This window comes from Dioscorea cayenensis, chromosome 11, assembly GCF_009730915.1.
Source record: "Dioscorea cayenensis subsp. rotundata cultivar TDr96_F1 chromosome 11, TDr96_F1_v2_PseudoChromosome.rev07_lg8_w22 25.fasta, whole genome shotgun sequence".
Taxonomy (NCBI): domain Eukaryota; kingdom Viridiplantae; phylum Streptophyta; class Magnoliopsida; order Dioscoreales; family Dioscoreaceae; genus Dioscorea; species Dioscorea cayenensis.
The window spans coordinates 7,465,156-7,482,192 of NC_052481.1; the positions used below are offsets into that span (position 1 = coordinate 7,465,156).

Genomic DNA, 17,037 nt, shown 5'->3' on the forward strand with positions numbered 1-17,037 from the left:
GTCTTGAAATACCACCGGTGGAGTTAAGAGAAGATTTGAAATTTAAAGTGTAACCGGTAAAGATTTTAATCACCAAGTGAAAACTCTTCGGTGAAAGGTCATTCCTATGGTAAAAGTGCTTTGGGGGAATGATATTGTAGAAGAGGTAACTTGGGAACCAGAAGAAGTGATGAAGAGTAAATATCCCCTTTTGTTTGAAACTAGAGGTATGTAAAATTTCGGGGTCAAAATTTCTTTAAGGGGAGTAAGATGTGGTAATTTGACTTTTTATTATTTCTTGTCCTCATGTTTCAACCGATTTTCTTAAGTAATTTTCATGTGTGAGTGTGCTTAAAAGTGTCCCAAGTCATTAGAATAAAAAATGAGGTCAATCGGACACCAATTGTGTCATTTAGAGCCATTTTATATACGTTGAATGGGCATGTAGGGGTCCATACGGGTTGTATGCACCATGGTATGAAATTTCCAGAAACATTTAACTAGTTCATACCTGCCGTATGGGGGGCCGTATGGGGGTCGGTATGGGGTGAGATTCTAGGGTTTTAAAGAAATTTTCCTCATCTTTTTCTCATTATTTCCACACCTTTCTTTGAGACCTTTTCTCTTCCACTTTCCTCCTCCTCTAGAACCTTCATCTCCACTTCTCAAACCTGTCATCCCTTGCCTTAAATCAAGAAGAAACTCGGAGATCTCTTCTTCCTCTCTTGAGAAGTGCTTTTTCTTGGGGTTTTTGAGAAGCTTGGAGGTAAGGTTATTCTTCCCCTTTGTCTTCTTCTTCTCCCTTTCTCTTATTTGGATTTCTTTGAAGTTATTGATGGATAATCATGGGTTTTGTTTGGATTTAAAGAATACAAGAAGTTTGAAGTTGTATAACCTTGAATCCATTGAGATTTGAGAAAGATCTTTCATGTTCTAAATTAGGGTTACCGTAGCACCGAACCAAGTTTGGTCTCTTTTGCTTTCCTTGTTAGTTTTGAGGGTTGTGAGAGTTTCATTCTTGTTAGATCTTCTTGCTAGAGTGTTTAGCAAACCCTAGGAGCACTAATTTTCCCATTTTCAGCATTATTCTTCATTTCAATTGATCAAGTCATTGATGAGGTTTCATTGCTTGTTTGGTTGTTTAAATGCTTCTAGGAGGTGATAATTCAATCAAGGGGAAAGAGCTTGTGGAGAAGTAACACCGGGGTATTTTAGCTCGCCATGTTTGTGAGTGGGATTTACTAAATCATGGGCTATAAATCATGTATGCTTTCTAATACTTAAATTGCTTGCCTTTGAATAACAAACTTCTTATTGTTAATACTCTTGAAATGTTTTCCATGGGATCTAGAAATTATGATGATTTATGACTTGGATTATTTCATGATAGTTGGTAAAGATTGTATATATATATATATATATATATATATATATATATATATATTATAAGTGGATTGGAAATCCTATGTTTTGAAATATATGTTTTCAAGTTATGTATTTTCAAGAGACTTGATATTCTTGTGATAATGACCAAAAATGCATATATGAACCGAAATGAATTTCCTTGTGATGATGCTATATTTGAAGTATTTTTTCAAAGAATACTCTTGTATGATGTTCTTGATGAAAATGGTTTCATTGAAGATGTTATAATCAAGTTATTCACTCTTGGAGTGAAAGTTGCTTACATGAAAACTTCTGATCTCTTGATGAGACTTATGCTATCATATTGATGTATATATTGAGCCAACCGACTGGATTAACATAGGGGGATCCCCAATACCTACTACAATAAGGGTTAGAGTTTCCATGGGCTGACTTAGTTGGGGTGGAGTGGAGTACTCGGATGAGGTTTCACCCTTTTAGGAGGCGATTAGAGATCCTAAAAGGTGTGCAGGGTTGGGTGCCCGGAGTCACCATACAGGTTCCCCAACGGTCAACGCCAACATATGCGCATCTTTGTGGCTCTTGACCTAACCGAAGACACGGTTAGCGAATGGAGGGTATTCGAGGCTAGTTCTGATACTATTAACCATTTTAAATTGTTGATTGATTTATTTCTAAACATTTCGAACTATGAGTTATTAAAAAAATGTAGATTCTGTGATGATTTAAAAGGTGTTTATCATACATATCTTATGTTATACTTTCTATTTAAAGTATTTTAAATATTTTGAGAATTAAAGCATATTTTGGCATTTTTATTTTCATTCAATCATGTATGAGATGTAGTTTCATGTTTAGCCCCTCACTGAGTAACTTAGTTGCTCATCCCCTCTTCTTTTTCCTCCCAGGTGATAGCATAGCATTAAGGTGAAGAGTGAAGTGCTTGGCAGAGTTTATTTTGTGTTCTTCTTGAGTTGTGTATGATGCTTAAACATTTTGGCATGAAGTACAAGGATCCACTAGGGTTATACCTTCATATTTTGTTTTCCTTCTCTTGGATATTTCTAATTGTGTTAGTCAGAACTATGTGATGTATGAGAGTTATACCCAGTGTTTGGGGATGTTAACCTTGTTGTTATGACTTCATGTGTTGTGTTTATTGTGTTACAATGTTGTTCTTGTATAGTAGTGTTGTTGAATGTCCTCATTGTTAAATTTTTTCTTGTTGTTATAGAATATTGTACAGGGAATAGGATAGCCTTACGGTGATCTAGGGTTGAGGCTGGTGCTTGACCTCCCCTGTGTTGTCGTGATGGTATGTAATCTGTGGGACCCACGGGATGGGGCGTGACATTGGGAGAGAAGAAGCTTGGTGCTTGGTGGAGGGGATTATGGGATGAAGCATCCTTGGGTAAGTATTTTAAAGAATTTTGTTTTAATTGAGATGTTAGGATGTGTGTGTGTGTGAATGATTGGTGATTTGTTGAAGAGAAGGGTGGAGATTTGAAGAAATGTTGTTGGAGATGATGAAGTATTGGTTATGAGAGAATTTTGTGTGGAAAAATCTTTGTATTTGACTGGGCTTTGCTTGGAATGGAGGATGAATTTTCTAGTTTACTGTAGATTACTGTAACAACCGGGTTTAGGGTTTGTTTTCATGTTAAATTGATGATGATGATAATTAAGATGGTGGTGATGATGATGGTTGGAATATAGTTGGTTGACTAGAATTGATTTGGTTTAGGTGGGCTTTATTTAAATTAGTCAAGTTCATTTAATTGGATTGGAGTTGGATTTGGCTAGCCAAGTTGTAGTAGGTTGGATTCATTTGGGTTTGCATGAGAGTAAAGAATTGGTTTGGTGCAACCAAGTGAGAATTAATTTGTTTTGGACTCGATGTGTAATTGAGTTGGGTCGATTAAGGATTTGGGGTTGGTTCAGATTTTGGCTAATGACTTTGTGGTGAACCAATTCAAGGAGAATTGGGTTCAGTTAAACCAAGTTGGTTCAAGAGATTTTGTATAACAATTGAACTTGGTTCAGCGAAATTGAGATTGGTTCATGTTGGTTCAGGAGGTTTTAGCCAAATTGAATTGGTTTAAGTGCAATTAGAGACTAGTTTGATTATGCAAGGTCGGGTTTGGACTGATTGGAGAGAGTTGGCCTAATTAGAGAGCCAGTTATTTGTTTCTTTAATTTTCTTTTGCGTTCAATTTCGCCGTCAGCTTGCATTTTTTCATTAATTTTTGTTCACCTGTTAGGTGTTGTTAAGGCTAAAGAGGGAGTTCCTGGTCTAGCAAGAAACCCAAGGGAGATGAGGTGAGTTAGTAGTGGCTATTATTTTGGATAATTGGTTAATTGTTACTATTTTGAAATAATTATTTAACAGCTAGCATTTTGGAAATAATTGTCTAATTATTTCATTATATTATGTCTGATAATTTAGATACTTATATTTATTTGTTGTTGTTGGGCCATGACAATCATTACATCTTGCTTTATACAATTATACGCTGTTGCAATCGTGGAACATACATGTATATGTTTTAATTATTATTTCCAGGTATTTATTTTAATGGTTATGTGTACCCTGACTTTCAGATGATTTGTGAAATCATGTGTGTGGTAATTCGACTTTTTTGTATTTCTTCCTTCATGTTTCAACTTGTTTTCTTTAGTAATTTTCATGTGTGGGAGTTTGTTTAGAGTATCCGAGTCAGTAGAAGAAAAAATAAGGTCAATAGGCAACCAATTGAGTGGTTTAGAGCCATTTTTGTGTATGCACCTTGGTATGAAAAATTGAGAATCTTTCTATTAGATTATGCGGGGCCATATGGGGGCCGTATGGAAACCTACATAGGGCAGAAATTTAGTGTTTAAAAGCCCTTTTCCTTATCTTTTTCTCATTCTTTCTACACTTTTCCTTGAGCCTTTTTCTCTTCCACTTTCCTCCATCTCTCAAACCCATCATCCCTTGCCTTGAATCAAGAAGAAACTCGAAGATCTCTTCTTCCACTCTTGATAAGTGTGTTTCCTTTGGGTTTTAGAGAAGCTTTGAGGTAAGGTTATTCTTCCCCTTTGTTTTCTTCTTCTCCTTTTCTTATTTTGTTGAATTTCTTTGGAATTACTGGTGGAAAATCCTAGTTTTGGTTGGGTCTGGAGTAAAGAAGAAGTTTGAAGTTGTTATACCTTTAATGCATTGAGAATTGAGAGAAATCTTTCATTTCTTAGATAGGGTTACTGTAGCACCAAACCAAGTTGATTTTCTTTTGCTTTTCTTGTTAGTTTTGAGGATTGGGAAGGTTTAATCCTTGTTAGATCTTCTTGTTAGAGTGTTTAACAAATCCTACGAATAATTTTTTTCCCATTTGTAGCATTTTCATGCATCCATGTTAATCTAGTTGTTGATGATGTTTGCTTGTTGTTTTGGGTTGTTTAATTTCTTCTAGGAGGTGAGAATTCAAGCAAAGGAAAAGAACTGGTAGAGAAGTAACATCGGAGGTTTTTAGCTTGCCAAGTTTGTGAGTGGAATTTACTAAATCATGGGCTATAAATCATGCATGATTTCTAATACTTAAATTGCTTACCTTTGAATGTTAAACTTCTTGTTGTTACAACTCTTTAAATGTTTTCCATGGGGTCTAGAAATCATGATGTTTTATTACTTGCCTTATTTCATTATTGTTGGTAAAGATTCTATATATTACTTGTGGTTTGGAAACCCTATGTTTTGATATTTATGTTTTCAAGTTATGTATTTCAAGAGACTTGATATTCTTCTTATAATGACTAAAAAGGTATGGGTAAACCAAATTGAAATTCATTATGATGGTCCTATATTTGAAGTATGTTTTCAAAGAATACTCTTTGATAAGTTCTTGTGTTTTAAGAATGTGAAATGTTCTTTCCTTACAATGAGCATTACTTTTATCAGGTTTAAGCGCTAATATTTGTGCAATTGTGTTCTTTTGCGCAAGTAGGGTTGTGAAGCTAAGTATTAAGAAAAGAAGCCAAAAATAGATCGTGAACACACTATTTGGTGGAATCTTGGAAGCAACAAACGCGAAGACACAAGTAGGGCTATAAGATACGTGAATGCGTGCCAACCTTCATGTATTCAAGACATTACAATTAGTTGGAGGGGCACAAAGGCAGTTGACAAGTTCCCCTTGCTTATATCCCGCAAGTGCATGGGTTTGTCGAAGTAATAATCCCGGGTGAGCGGGGTCGAATCTACAGGGAGTAGGGAATGAAAATACTTAATTTGGTTCTTAGCTATGTGGAAGATCAATAATGATTGGTGTGAAATTGATTCGATTCTCAATAATAAAAGAAACAAGTGAGAGAGCAAGAATAAAGAAAAAAGGTAAGGCAATCGATAAAGATGGGGTACTCGGATGATGCTTCACCTAGGAAAATCGTTTCAAGTGCAAGAACTCTCTATTATGCTTCCTAATCGATGCAATGGTGAGCCGTGGAAATCCTTACATACATAGTCCCAAATCTAAGGTCAACTATGTCTAACTCAATTCATGCCCCGAGGAGAGATTAAGTAACCTCTCAACCTCGCACTCGAATAAAGTTGCAATGGGCTCTAGGGATTCCAAGTGATAAATCGCTTCCTAATTATAGACCTAACCCTTTGGTCCAGGCGGAAGGTCCCTAGCCACAATTAAGCCCTAGATACTAAGATCCCCTCAACGCTTCAATCCATTGCACGCGCAACTAGGCCCCAGCGGAGGTTCATCCCTTAGACCATTCACTCTATTGTGGCCGAAAAGAACTCAAGGAACGGAGGTAGAATCTATCACGTCGGAGGGGAAAGGGGACGCTCCTGTACCTCTCGACTCACCCTCTCAACCCTCTCCAACCTAGCTTTGTCTAACGCTCGTGGTGTGTCACTCACTCACAAGGTTACCAACAAAAACTCAAAACCCTAGTGTCACTCTAGGGGAAATGTTCATACAATCAAGCATTCAATGTTGGAACTCACAATAAACATCAATTTATTGAAAGCATAATAAAGAAGTTCAATGAAACGAGTACATCCTAGGGTTCACAATCACCCAAGTACCGACTAGAGGTTTAGCTCTCCATGGAGCTAAGTACAATCAAAGAAATTGAATGTAAAAGCAATGAATCTATAAAGAAACACCCTCGATGGTCGTGTCGATGGTCTTGTGGAAAGTCCTCTACTCATCGTCCAAGGATTCTTTTGTCCGGTATAGGTATGCCTCGATCGAATCTCCCCTACCAACTTTCTTCCTAATGGAATCACGATGTCGGAGCCGTAGAACCTCTCCAAAACCTTGGCCAATACCCCTAGAAACCCTAGCAGAAACCCTCTCACAAGTTGGGGAAAAGATGGAGAAAAGAATGCTCAAATCGGTGCTGAAATCGGCTTTAAATAGGGCTGGAATCGGGCGACTGCACGGGCGTGTATGATGTCACACGCCCCTGTGGAATTTCCACACGGGCGTGGATAATTACCACACGCCCGTGTGGATTCTCTGTTTCTTTGATTTCACGGCCGGGTTGCTACAGTACTTGCTACAGTGTTTTACTACATTAACCTGCTACAATACTCTGCCGGAAATACTCCCGAATTCCATACTTTCATTGGGGTAACGAAAACGGGCACACGTTTACGTCGTGAATCACTTGCTTTTTCAATGATATACACGTTGGTGGATCTCTTGTTCTTATATGCATAAATCAGAATGCTCGAGTGTGACTGCCTTTGTGCCCCTCCAAATGAATGTGCTCACTCGAATACGAGGAGGTTGGCACACACTCTAGCATCTCACACCTGACCTATGTCTTCGCGTTTGAATCTTAGCAAGATCTCCTCCAAAATAGGTGCATTATGATCTACATTGGCCTATTTCCTTCATACTCGGCCTCACTACCCTACCTGCATAAAAGTAACATAAAAACACACATATTAATGTAAAAACCTGAGAAAAGTAATGTTCAACATAAGGAATGAACGCTTCGCATTCATATCGAACAAGCACTTATCAGCAGTCACATTTGCGTATTCCAACTTGTGCAATGATAGCAAGATCTTCACCAATGAACCCGTTAATTGAAGAAGCGACGCGATCTATGGCATAAACGTGTGCCCGATTATGTTGCCTCGATGAAAAGCAGATTCGGGAGTGTTTTTGGCCGGGGGAGGGGATACTGTAGTAGGTTACCATAGCAAATCACTGTAGTAATTTACTGTAGCAATTACTTTTCAGAGCCGGCAGAAAATCAAAATTTCAGATAATCCACACGGGCGTGTGGAAATTCCACAGGGGCATGCGGAACATTGACAGGCCCATGGGGATGCCCGATACCAGCCTATTTAAAGTCATTTTTCAGCCCAATTTCAGCATCCTTTGTCTCATCTTTTCTCCATTTTTGGAGAGGTCGCGGCTATAGTTTAGATAAGTTTTGGTAAGGCTTTTAGAGTGGTTCTCCATCTTTGACACCGCGATTCTCTTGGAAGATAGTAGTTGGTTGAGCTTTCGTCGACACCGATTCAGCGAGGTGTGCCCTAGGCTTGACAAGGGGACCATTGGAGAGGACGAGCGCACTCCACAAGACCATCGACACGAATACCGAGGGGGTTTTCCTATGGATTACTTGTTTTTACTTTCGATTTCATTATTGATTGTATCCTGCTCCATAGACAGCTAAACCCTCTAGTGGGTACTTGGAATTTGTAAAACCTAGAATGTTATTGTTTCTTTGACTTTTAATTATGCTCTCCTTAATTGATGTCTTTAATTGAGTTTTAATCTTGAATGCTTGTTGCATGATTTCTAGCTTAGAGTGACACTAGGGTTGACAGTCTACATTGTTAACCTTTGTGAGTAAGTGACACACCATGAGGGTTAAACATTGCAAGATTAGAGAGGGTCGAGAGGGTGATTCGAGAAGTAGCTGAGCGTCCCCATTCAACTCCGATGTGATTTATCCCACCTCCATGTTCCAAGAGTTCTTTACAGTCATAGTAGAGTAAATGAGCTAAGAGATAACCTCCGCTGGGGCTTAGTTGCACAGGCAACGGAGTGAAGCGTTGAAATGACTTTAGCACCTAGGGCTTAATTACGACTAGGGGTCTTTCGCCTTAACCAAATGGTTAGATCTACACATAGAAATAGGCTTTATCACCTGGAATCCCTAGAGCGTCTTACAACTTTACACAGTGTGAGGTGTTGAGACTGTTTGATTTCTCCACCGGGACATAGTGTAGAGTTAGTGACGGTTGACCTAAGGTTTGGGACCGTGTATTCAAGGATGTCCACGACTCATTAAGCATCAATTAGGAGACATAATAGTTGGTCTTGAACTTGAAACATTAGTCCTAGGGGGAGCATTATCCGAGTACCCAACTTCTGTCGATTATCTTTTCTCTCATTTTATAGTGCCTCTCTTTCTTATTTCTTTTAGTCTTTTCATATCAATCTTATTACACCATCATTGATTCATTCTCATCTTAGTTAAATAGCAATCATTGTGTTTCTATTCACTAATCGCTATGGATACGATACCCACTCACCTGGGATTTATTACTTTGATAAACCTGTACAATTGCGGGTCACACGCAAGGTGCGTTGTCAAGTTTTTAGCGCTGTTGCCGGGGAATAGACGTTTTAGATGCACTTTGCACTTTGCTATTTTAGCTATTTGTCATTTATTCTATTTCACACTTTCTTATTCTTCCATCATTCTCATTTGTTTTCTTTTATCATGTCTTAGTTTTTTTTGCAAGGAGTTTAAATGATGATTGATCCGCTCATTTCTCTGTATTCTCGAGTTGAAGCTCTGAGTGAAAAAGTTGATAGAACTATTGCTTCACAACAACAGAGCATTTTTTGTTGCAACACATATCATCTAATTGAAAAGGGCTAGCCAAAATTCTTTTAGAATAGTGATGGACAATATTGGGAAGCACCTCAAGAGGAATGTCAAAAGGGTGAGATACCCGGAGAGGATGTACTTCAGTTGCAAAGAGCATTAGCTAACTTTATTAAAGCATCTGATGACTGCATCCAAAATATGGAGACCACACTAAGATGTCATGAAGCCTCCTATAAAAACCTTGAGCATCAATTATGAGGGATACTTGACACACTCTCGAAGGAACAACAGGCATTTGAGCAAGAAATTCAAGTTCCTTATAGAGATGATATGGTAGTGATCGGCATTGAAGAAGTTGGGCAGAACGAGTATGATTTTGTCGAGACTGAGGGGATGCAAGAAGAACCTTTCATTCAATGTGAGGATTGTTTGAATGGACAGTATGTTTGTGAGCAAGAAATGATATAAGGAGGGTCGGCGAAGACAGATTACTTTCAAGTTGAAATGGAAGAAGAAGTAAATCCTAAGGTAATGGAACGAGCACCCCTCTTTGGGATTGATCAATTCATTAATTGCTAAAAAGAGATTTTGGGTTTGGACGAAGATGTGGGTAGGAGATGGAAGCCATCCAATGAACAACATGTGCTAAACTTGGACAATTCCCTACCCAAATTGTTTCCTTGTAGGCTAAAGGTAAGATGGTTGGACTCTATAACAAATATTCCGCCCCAGCAAGTAGATTTTTGGTTTAAAGGAAGTAGCTATGCAATGTCTAGTCGGGAGGAACACATTCTTTTCAAGCCCCCATAACTTAAGGAAGAGGTACGTTAAGCTAAGTGACGTACAACAAGTGCTTCTTGGGAGCCAACCCAAGTTTTTAATGTTTTTCTAGTTTTTAGTTAGTATTTGCATGAATAAGCGTTTAAGTGTTGGTTTCTTGATTCTAAGATGTTTTCGCTGTGATTTTCTCGTGGACATTGTGGTGTTATCATGTGCCTAATCGTGTGTGGCAAAGAATCTTGGTCATTTGAGCGTGTTTTCTTCGTGTTTTCTTTGGTTAAAATTGCATTGTTAGGCAGGCTCTGAGTGTATATTTGTGTTCAGGAATTTTCTGCAGAACCTGCAAAGTTTTCTAAGTGTATAGAGAAAACACACTCCGGTGTGGAATTTCCACACGGCGCACATTTTCATTCAGAGCTCATTTAGAGATGGCACATGGGTGTGGACTCGCCACTGTGAGCGACCTTCTGATGGTCCATGCCCATGTGGAATTTTTGCACGGGCGTGTGTTTTCCTGCAAAGACTTAGAGCTTTTTCCCGAGAAGACATAGGGGCGTGGACTCGCCCTTGTGGTTGATTTTGTCAACAAATGCACGGGTGTGTGTAATTTTCATACGCCCGTGTGGTTATCTGTAGAGAATTTCTCCTCCATCCTAAGAAGACACAGGGGCATGCGTCTGGCCCTGTGAATTGCCAGTAAGGATCCAGACTCGTGTGTAATTTCCGCACAAACGTGTGAAACACTTAGAGAATTTTCTCGGTTGGACATAGAAGCTACAGGGGCGCGTGTGTTTGCCCCTGTGGGTTTGACACACAGGCGTAGGGCCGTACGTTTGCCCCTGTGGGTCAGGCACATAGGCATAGGGGTGTGCGTTTGCCCCTGTGGGTCTCTCCTGTGGAGTCACTCGGGCGTGGGTAATTTCCACATGGCCGTGTGGATACACAGAACTCAAAAAGGCTTTGTTTTCTCTTTCTAAATTTATTTTTCCTTTTCACCTTTTCACTCCTAAACATTCTGAGAATGCATCCTATTTAAAGCCGTTTTCAGCCAGATTTGAACATCCTTTGACTTATCTTTTCTCCATCTTTTAAGAGGCCGGCGGCTAGGGTTTAGAGGGGTTTTGGCAAGACTTTTGAAGTGGTTCTCCGGCTTCAACACCATGATTCTCTTGGAAGATAGTAGTTGGGGGAGCTTTCGTCGGCACCGATTCGGCGAGGTGTGCCCTAGGCTTGACAAGGGGACCTTTGGAGAGGACGAGCCCACTTCACAAGACCTTCAAAACGAATACTGAGGGGGTTTTCTTATGGATTACTTGTTTTTACTTTTAATTTCATTACTGGTTGTATCTTGCTCCGTGAAGAGCTAAACCCACTAGTGGGTACTTGGATTTTGTAAACCGTAGTATGTTATTGTTTTTTTGAATTTTTATTATGTTTTCCTTAATTGATGTTTTTAATTGGGTTTCAATCTTGAATGCTTGTTACTTGATTTCTCCCTTAGTGTGACACTAGAGTTGGGAATTAACATTAGTAACCTTTGTGAGTGAGTGATATACCATGAGGGTTAGACATTGCAAGATTGGAGAGGGTCGAGAGGGTGAGTCGAGAGGTAGCGGAGCGTCCCCTTTCCCCTCCGATGTGATTTATCCTACCTCCACCTTCCAAGAGTTCTTTGCGGACATAGTAGAGTGAATGGGCTAAGGGATGACCTCTGCTGGGGCTTAGTTGCACAAGCAACAGAGTGAAGCGTTGAACTGACTTTAGCACCTAGGACTTAATTATTACTAGGGGTCTTTCGCCTGGACCAAAGGGTTTGATTTCCCTAGATTGTCTTGCAACTTTACACAGTGTGAGGTGTTGAGACTGTTTGATTTCTCCACCGGGACATAGTGTAGAGTTAGTCATGGTTGACCTTAGGTTTGGGACCGTGTATTCAAGGATGTCCACGACTCATTAAGCATCAATTAGGAGGCACAATAGTTGGTCTTGCACTTGAAACATTAGTCCTAGGGGGAGTATTGTCCGAGTATCCCACTTCTATCGATTGGCTTTCCTCTCATTTTATGGTGCGTCTCTTTCTTATTTGTTTTAGTCTTTTCATATCAATCTTATTCACGCCATCATTGATTCATTCTCATCCTAGTTAAATAGCAATCATTGTGTTTCTATTCACTATTCTCTTTGGATACGATACCCACTCACCTGGGATTTATTATTTCCACAAACACATACACTTGCGCGTTATACGAAGGAGTGTTGCACTCTTGTATGATGTTCTTGATGAAAATGGTTTCATTGAAGATGTTATAATCAAGTTATTCACTCTTGGAGTGAAAGTTACATATGTGGAAACTTGTGATCTCTTAATGAGATTTGTGCTATCATGATGATATTTATATACTGAGCCTACGGGCTGGATTGTTAATTAAATGTTTTGATGGTAACATCGGGGGATCCCCAATACCTACTGTAGTAAGGGTTAGAGTTTTCATGGGCTGACCTAGTTGGGGTGGTGTGGAGTACTCAGACGAGGTTTCACCCTTTCAGGGGGGCACATAGAGAGCCTAAAAGGTGTGCTGGGTTGGGTGCCCAGAGTCACCACACAGGTTCCCCAATAGCCAACACTAAGATACACTCATCTTGGTGGCTCCTGACCTAACCAAGGCCATGATTAGCGAATGGAGGGTTTTCAAGTCTAGTTGTGATACTATTGACTATTTTAAATTGTTGATTTATTTATTTCTCCACATTTTGAGCTATGAGTTATTAATGAAATGTATGAATTTGGATTTTATACAAGTATGGATTCCGTGATGATGTAAAAGGTGTTTATCATGCATTTCTTATGTTATATTTTCTATTTAAATTATTTTAAATATTTTGAGAATTGAAACATATTTTGGCATTATATTTTCTTACATCAAGCATGAGATGTAGTTCCATGTATAGCCCCTCACTAAGTAACTTAGTTACTCATCCCCTCTTCGTTTTCCTCCCAGGTGATAGCACAGCATTGGGGTAAAGCGTAAAGTGATTGACAGAGTTTATTTTGTGGTCCTCTTGAGTTGTGTATGATGCTTAAACATTTTTGGCATGTATTAGAAGGATCCACTAGCATGTTATGCCTTCATAATTTGTTTTATTTCTCTTGGATAATCCTAATTGTGTTAGTCAAAACTATGTGATGTATGATAGTTATACCCAATGTTAGGGGATGTTATCCTTGTTGTTATGATTTTCTATTTTGTGATTATCCATGTACCTACCTTGTGTTACAATGTTGCTCTTGTGTAGTAGTGTTGATGTATGTTCTCATTGTTAAATTATTTCTTGTTGTTATAGAATATTGTACAGGGAATAGGATAGCCTTACGGTGATCTAAGATTGAGGCAGGTGCTTGACCTTCCTTGGGTTGTCGTGGCAGTATGTCATGTGGGCCCGCGGGACGGAGGGTGATAATGTGTGCTTATTAAAATGTTTTCACTATCAATGTTTCTGGATTTGGCTTGCATTCCTGGTATAAGAATGGTGTCCTAGATTTGTACATGTGTGTAATGGCCAATGTGAAGGTTATGATGAACTTGGTGGCTCTCAACCTAGTCGCAACAATGGCTAAGTGGGGGAGTGTTTTTTAGGCTGATGATTGAGGGTGGATTTTACTTTATCTGCTATTTTAGATTGTGATGAGTGGGGCAGCCTCTAAGGTTGTGTTTTAGAAAAATATATTTCTTTCGAAAATTTATTTGATGATTATTTATGATGAATTAATGTTTTTAAAGCTCTTTAACGTTGTGTTTTGCCAAAATTCTAGTATTTGTGAAAGTTGAGAATTATTTGAGAAATTGATCTTGATATACATTATATACGCTATATTTAATTATTTGAAATTATTGAGCCACTGTCGACCAACTTAATTGTGTTACAGTTGCATGAGCACCAGCACCCTACTAGATTGCCTATGTGAGTATAGAGCCAGTCAGGATTGAGTGCAGGGTTACAGTGGGTGATAAGTGCTTGTGTGATAAGAATGCGAAGTGTTCTTTCCTTATAATAAGCATTACTTTTATCGCGTTTTGGCGCTAATATGTGTGCATTTACTTTCATGCATATAGGGTTATAAAGCCGAATGGTAAAGAAAGAAGCCAATGTAGATCGTGAATACACTGTTTGGAGGAAGTCTTGAGAAGGTTCAAACGCGAAGACATAAGTCGGGTTCAAGATGCAAGAATGTGTGCCAATCTCCTTGTATTCAAGTTAGCACGATGGTTTGGAGGGACACAAGGGTAGTCACATTCGAGTATCCTGGCTTATGCATTGATAGCAAGATCTTCACCAATGAAGCCGTTTATTAAAGAAGCAAAACACTGTAGCAAGATTTTCACCAAAGAAGCAAAGCGATCTACTATGGCAAAACACAGTAACAATTCACTGTAGCAGTTACTGTTTATAGCCGGCCAAAAAAGTGAAGTTCAGAAAATCCACACAGCATGTGGAAATTATCCACGCCCATGCGGAATTTCCATAGGCCCGTGTGGAGAATCCACAGGGGCGTGTGGATATCCAATTCCAACCCTATTTAAAGCCGTGTGGAGAATCCACATTCTTTTCTCCATCTTTTCCCCAACTTGAGAGAGGGCTGCGGCTAGGGTTTTGGGAGATATTGGCAAGGAATTTGGTGAGGTTCTATGGCTTCGACATCACGCTCCATTTGGAAAAAGGATAGTTGGAGAGCTTTTGTCGGCACCGATCCGGGGAGGTGTATCTTAGGCCAGACAAAAGGACCTTTTGGAGAGCAGAGGCTTCTCCACAAAACCATCGTCATGACTATCTACCATGGATTACTTGCTTTTACATTTGATTTCATTGTTGACTGTAACTAGCTCCATGGAGAGCTAAACCCCCTAGTGGGTACTTGGATTTGTGAACCCTAGGATAGATTAGTTTCATTAAACCTTTTATTATGCTTTCATTAATTGATGCTTTAATTGAGTTCCAATATTGAATGCTTGATTGAATGAATACTCCTTTAGAGTGACACTAGGGTTGAGAGTTCTTATTGGTTACCCTTGTGAGTGAGTGACACACCACGAGAGTTAGACAAAGCTAGATTGGAAAGGGTTGAGAGGGTGATTCGAGAGGTAGTGGAGCGTCTCCTTTCCCCTTCGGTGTGATTTATCCTACCTCCATTTCCTCGAGTTCTTTGTGGTCATAGTAGAATGAATGGGCTAAGGGATGACCTTCTACTGGGGTTTAGTTGCAGAGATAACGGAATGAAGCGTTGAAGTTATTTTAGCACCTAGGGTTTAATTCTGACTAGGGACCTTCCATCTGGACCAAAGGGTTAGTTCTACACCTAGGAAGAGGATTTATCACTTGGAATCCCTAGAACTCATTGCGATTCTGTACGAAAGTGATGTGTTGAGATTGTTCAATTTCTCCTCCGGGACATGTATAGAATCAGGCATGGTTGACCTTAGATTTTGGACCATGTATTGAAGGATGTCCACGACTCATTAATGTATTATTTAGGAAGCATAATATAGGGTTTTGCACTTGAAACGATCGTCCTAGGCGGAATAATATCCGAGTACCCCATTTATATCGATTGGCTTTCCCCCCGTTTACTTGTGCTTTCCTTTCTTATCTTTTTCATTATTGTTTACGTTACATCTTGTTAACAAAATCATTATTCTTCTTTCATTTGGTTAAGAAACAATTTAAGTATTTTTATTTCCTACTACCTGTGGATACGATACACACTCACCTGGGATTTTATTACTTGATAAACCCGTGCACTTGATGGAAATACGCAAGGGGTGTTGTCAACTTTTTGGCGCTGTTGGCGGGGAGTAGGCATTTAGAGATACTTTGCACTTTGTTTTCTTAGCTATTCATTCATTCATTCTATTTCACATCTTCTTTTTTCTATCATCGTTCTGATTTCTTTTTCTTTCTTTTGGTGCAGCTTCAGGTTATGACCCGAGGGAACCCTTCGATATTAATTGATGGAGATCTCGAACTTGAACGTACATTCCGAAGAAAAGGAAAGAACTTGTGCAAGAACCGTCAAATCTAGCTGAAGTGGAAGTTGAAGGATCTGACAACATGGCTGAACAGAATGAACAACAGCGAACATTATCTAATTACGCCAGACCATCAGTACTGGGGACACAATCTAGCATTGTGCGACCCCCGATTACAGCTTCGACTTTAAGTTGAAACTAGCATTCATCCAGATGATTCAGCAATCAGCACAGTTCAATGGTTTGGCCGATGAGGATCCAAACAACCATATAGAGAACTTCTTGGAAGTTTGTGATATGCTGAAGATTAATGGTGTATCGGATGATGCTATTAGATTGAGGGCTTTCCCATTCTCTCTCAAGGGAAGAGCCAAGCAGTGGTTTCATTCCTTGCCCAAAAGCCTCCATTATGAGTTGGAATGAGATGGTCGAAGCTTTTCTTACTAGATACTTTCCTCCGGGGAAGTCGGCCAAGCTTCACAATGAGATATCGTCGTTTGTACAGATGGAGTTGGAGTTATTGTTTGAGACATAGGAGCGCTTCAAGGATCTTTTGCGGAGGTGCCCACAACACGGATTTCCCAAATGGATGATTATTCGGAACTTCTATGATGGGTTGAATCCGAGTACAAGGCAATTGCTAGATGCCGCTACAGTAGGTACGAAGAGGAGTAAAATTCCGGAAGAAGCCCGACAGTTAGTGGAAGACATGGCCATGAGCAGTTATCAGTGTAACGCATGGGAAAGGAAAAAGGTGGCTGGGCTCCATGAGATAGATGCAGTAACTTCTTTGGCGGCCCAAGTGGAATCATTGAGTAAGAAGTTAGACCTTCTAACTACTAATAGGATGGCGGCCGTTACTACTTGTACTGGGTGTGGTGGAGGACATGCTCCGTCCTATTGCCTGATCTCTATTGGTGATGCATCTTCGGTGGAGAACTTCGACTTTGTGGGTAATGCAATGAGGAACTAAGGTAATCCATATAGCAACACCTACAATCATGGTTGGAGGAGT

At 39.5% G+C, this 17,037-nt stretch overlaps 1 non-coding gene across 1 annotated transcript; it reads right to left on the minus strand.

Annotated features, from left to right (window-relative positions):
• Positions 1 to 16,494: 16,494 nt before the first annotated feature.
• LOC120272868 lies at positions 16,495 to 16,601 on the minus strand. Its single transcript, XR_005540402.1, has one exon. It is a non-coding gene; the product is annotated as a small nucleolar RNA R71 (small nucleolar RNA).
• Positions 16,602 to 17,037: the final 436 nt, after the last annotated feature.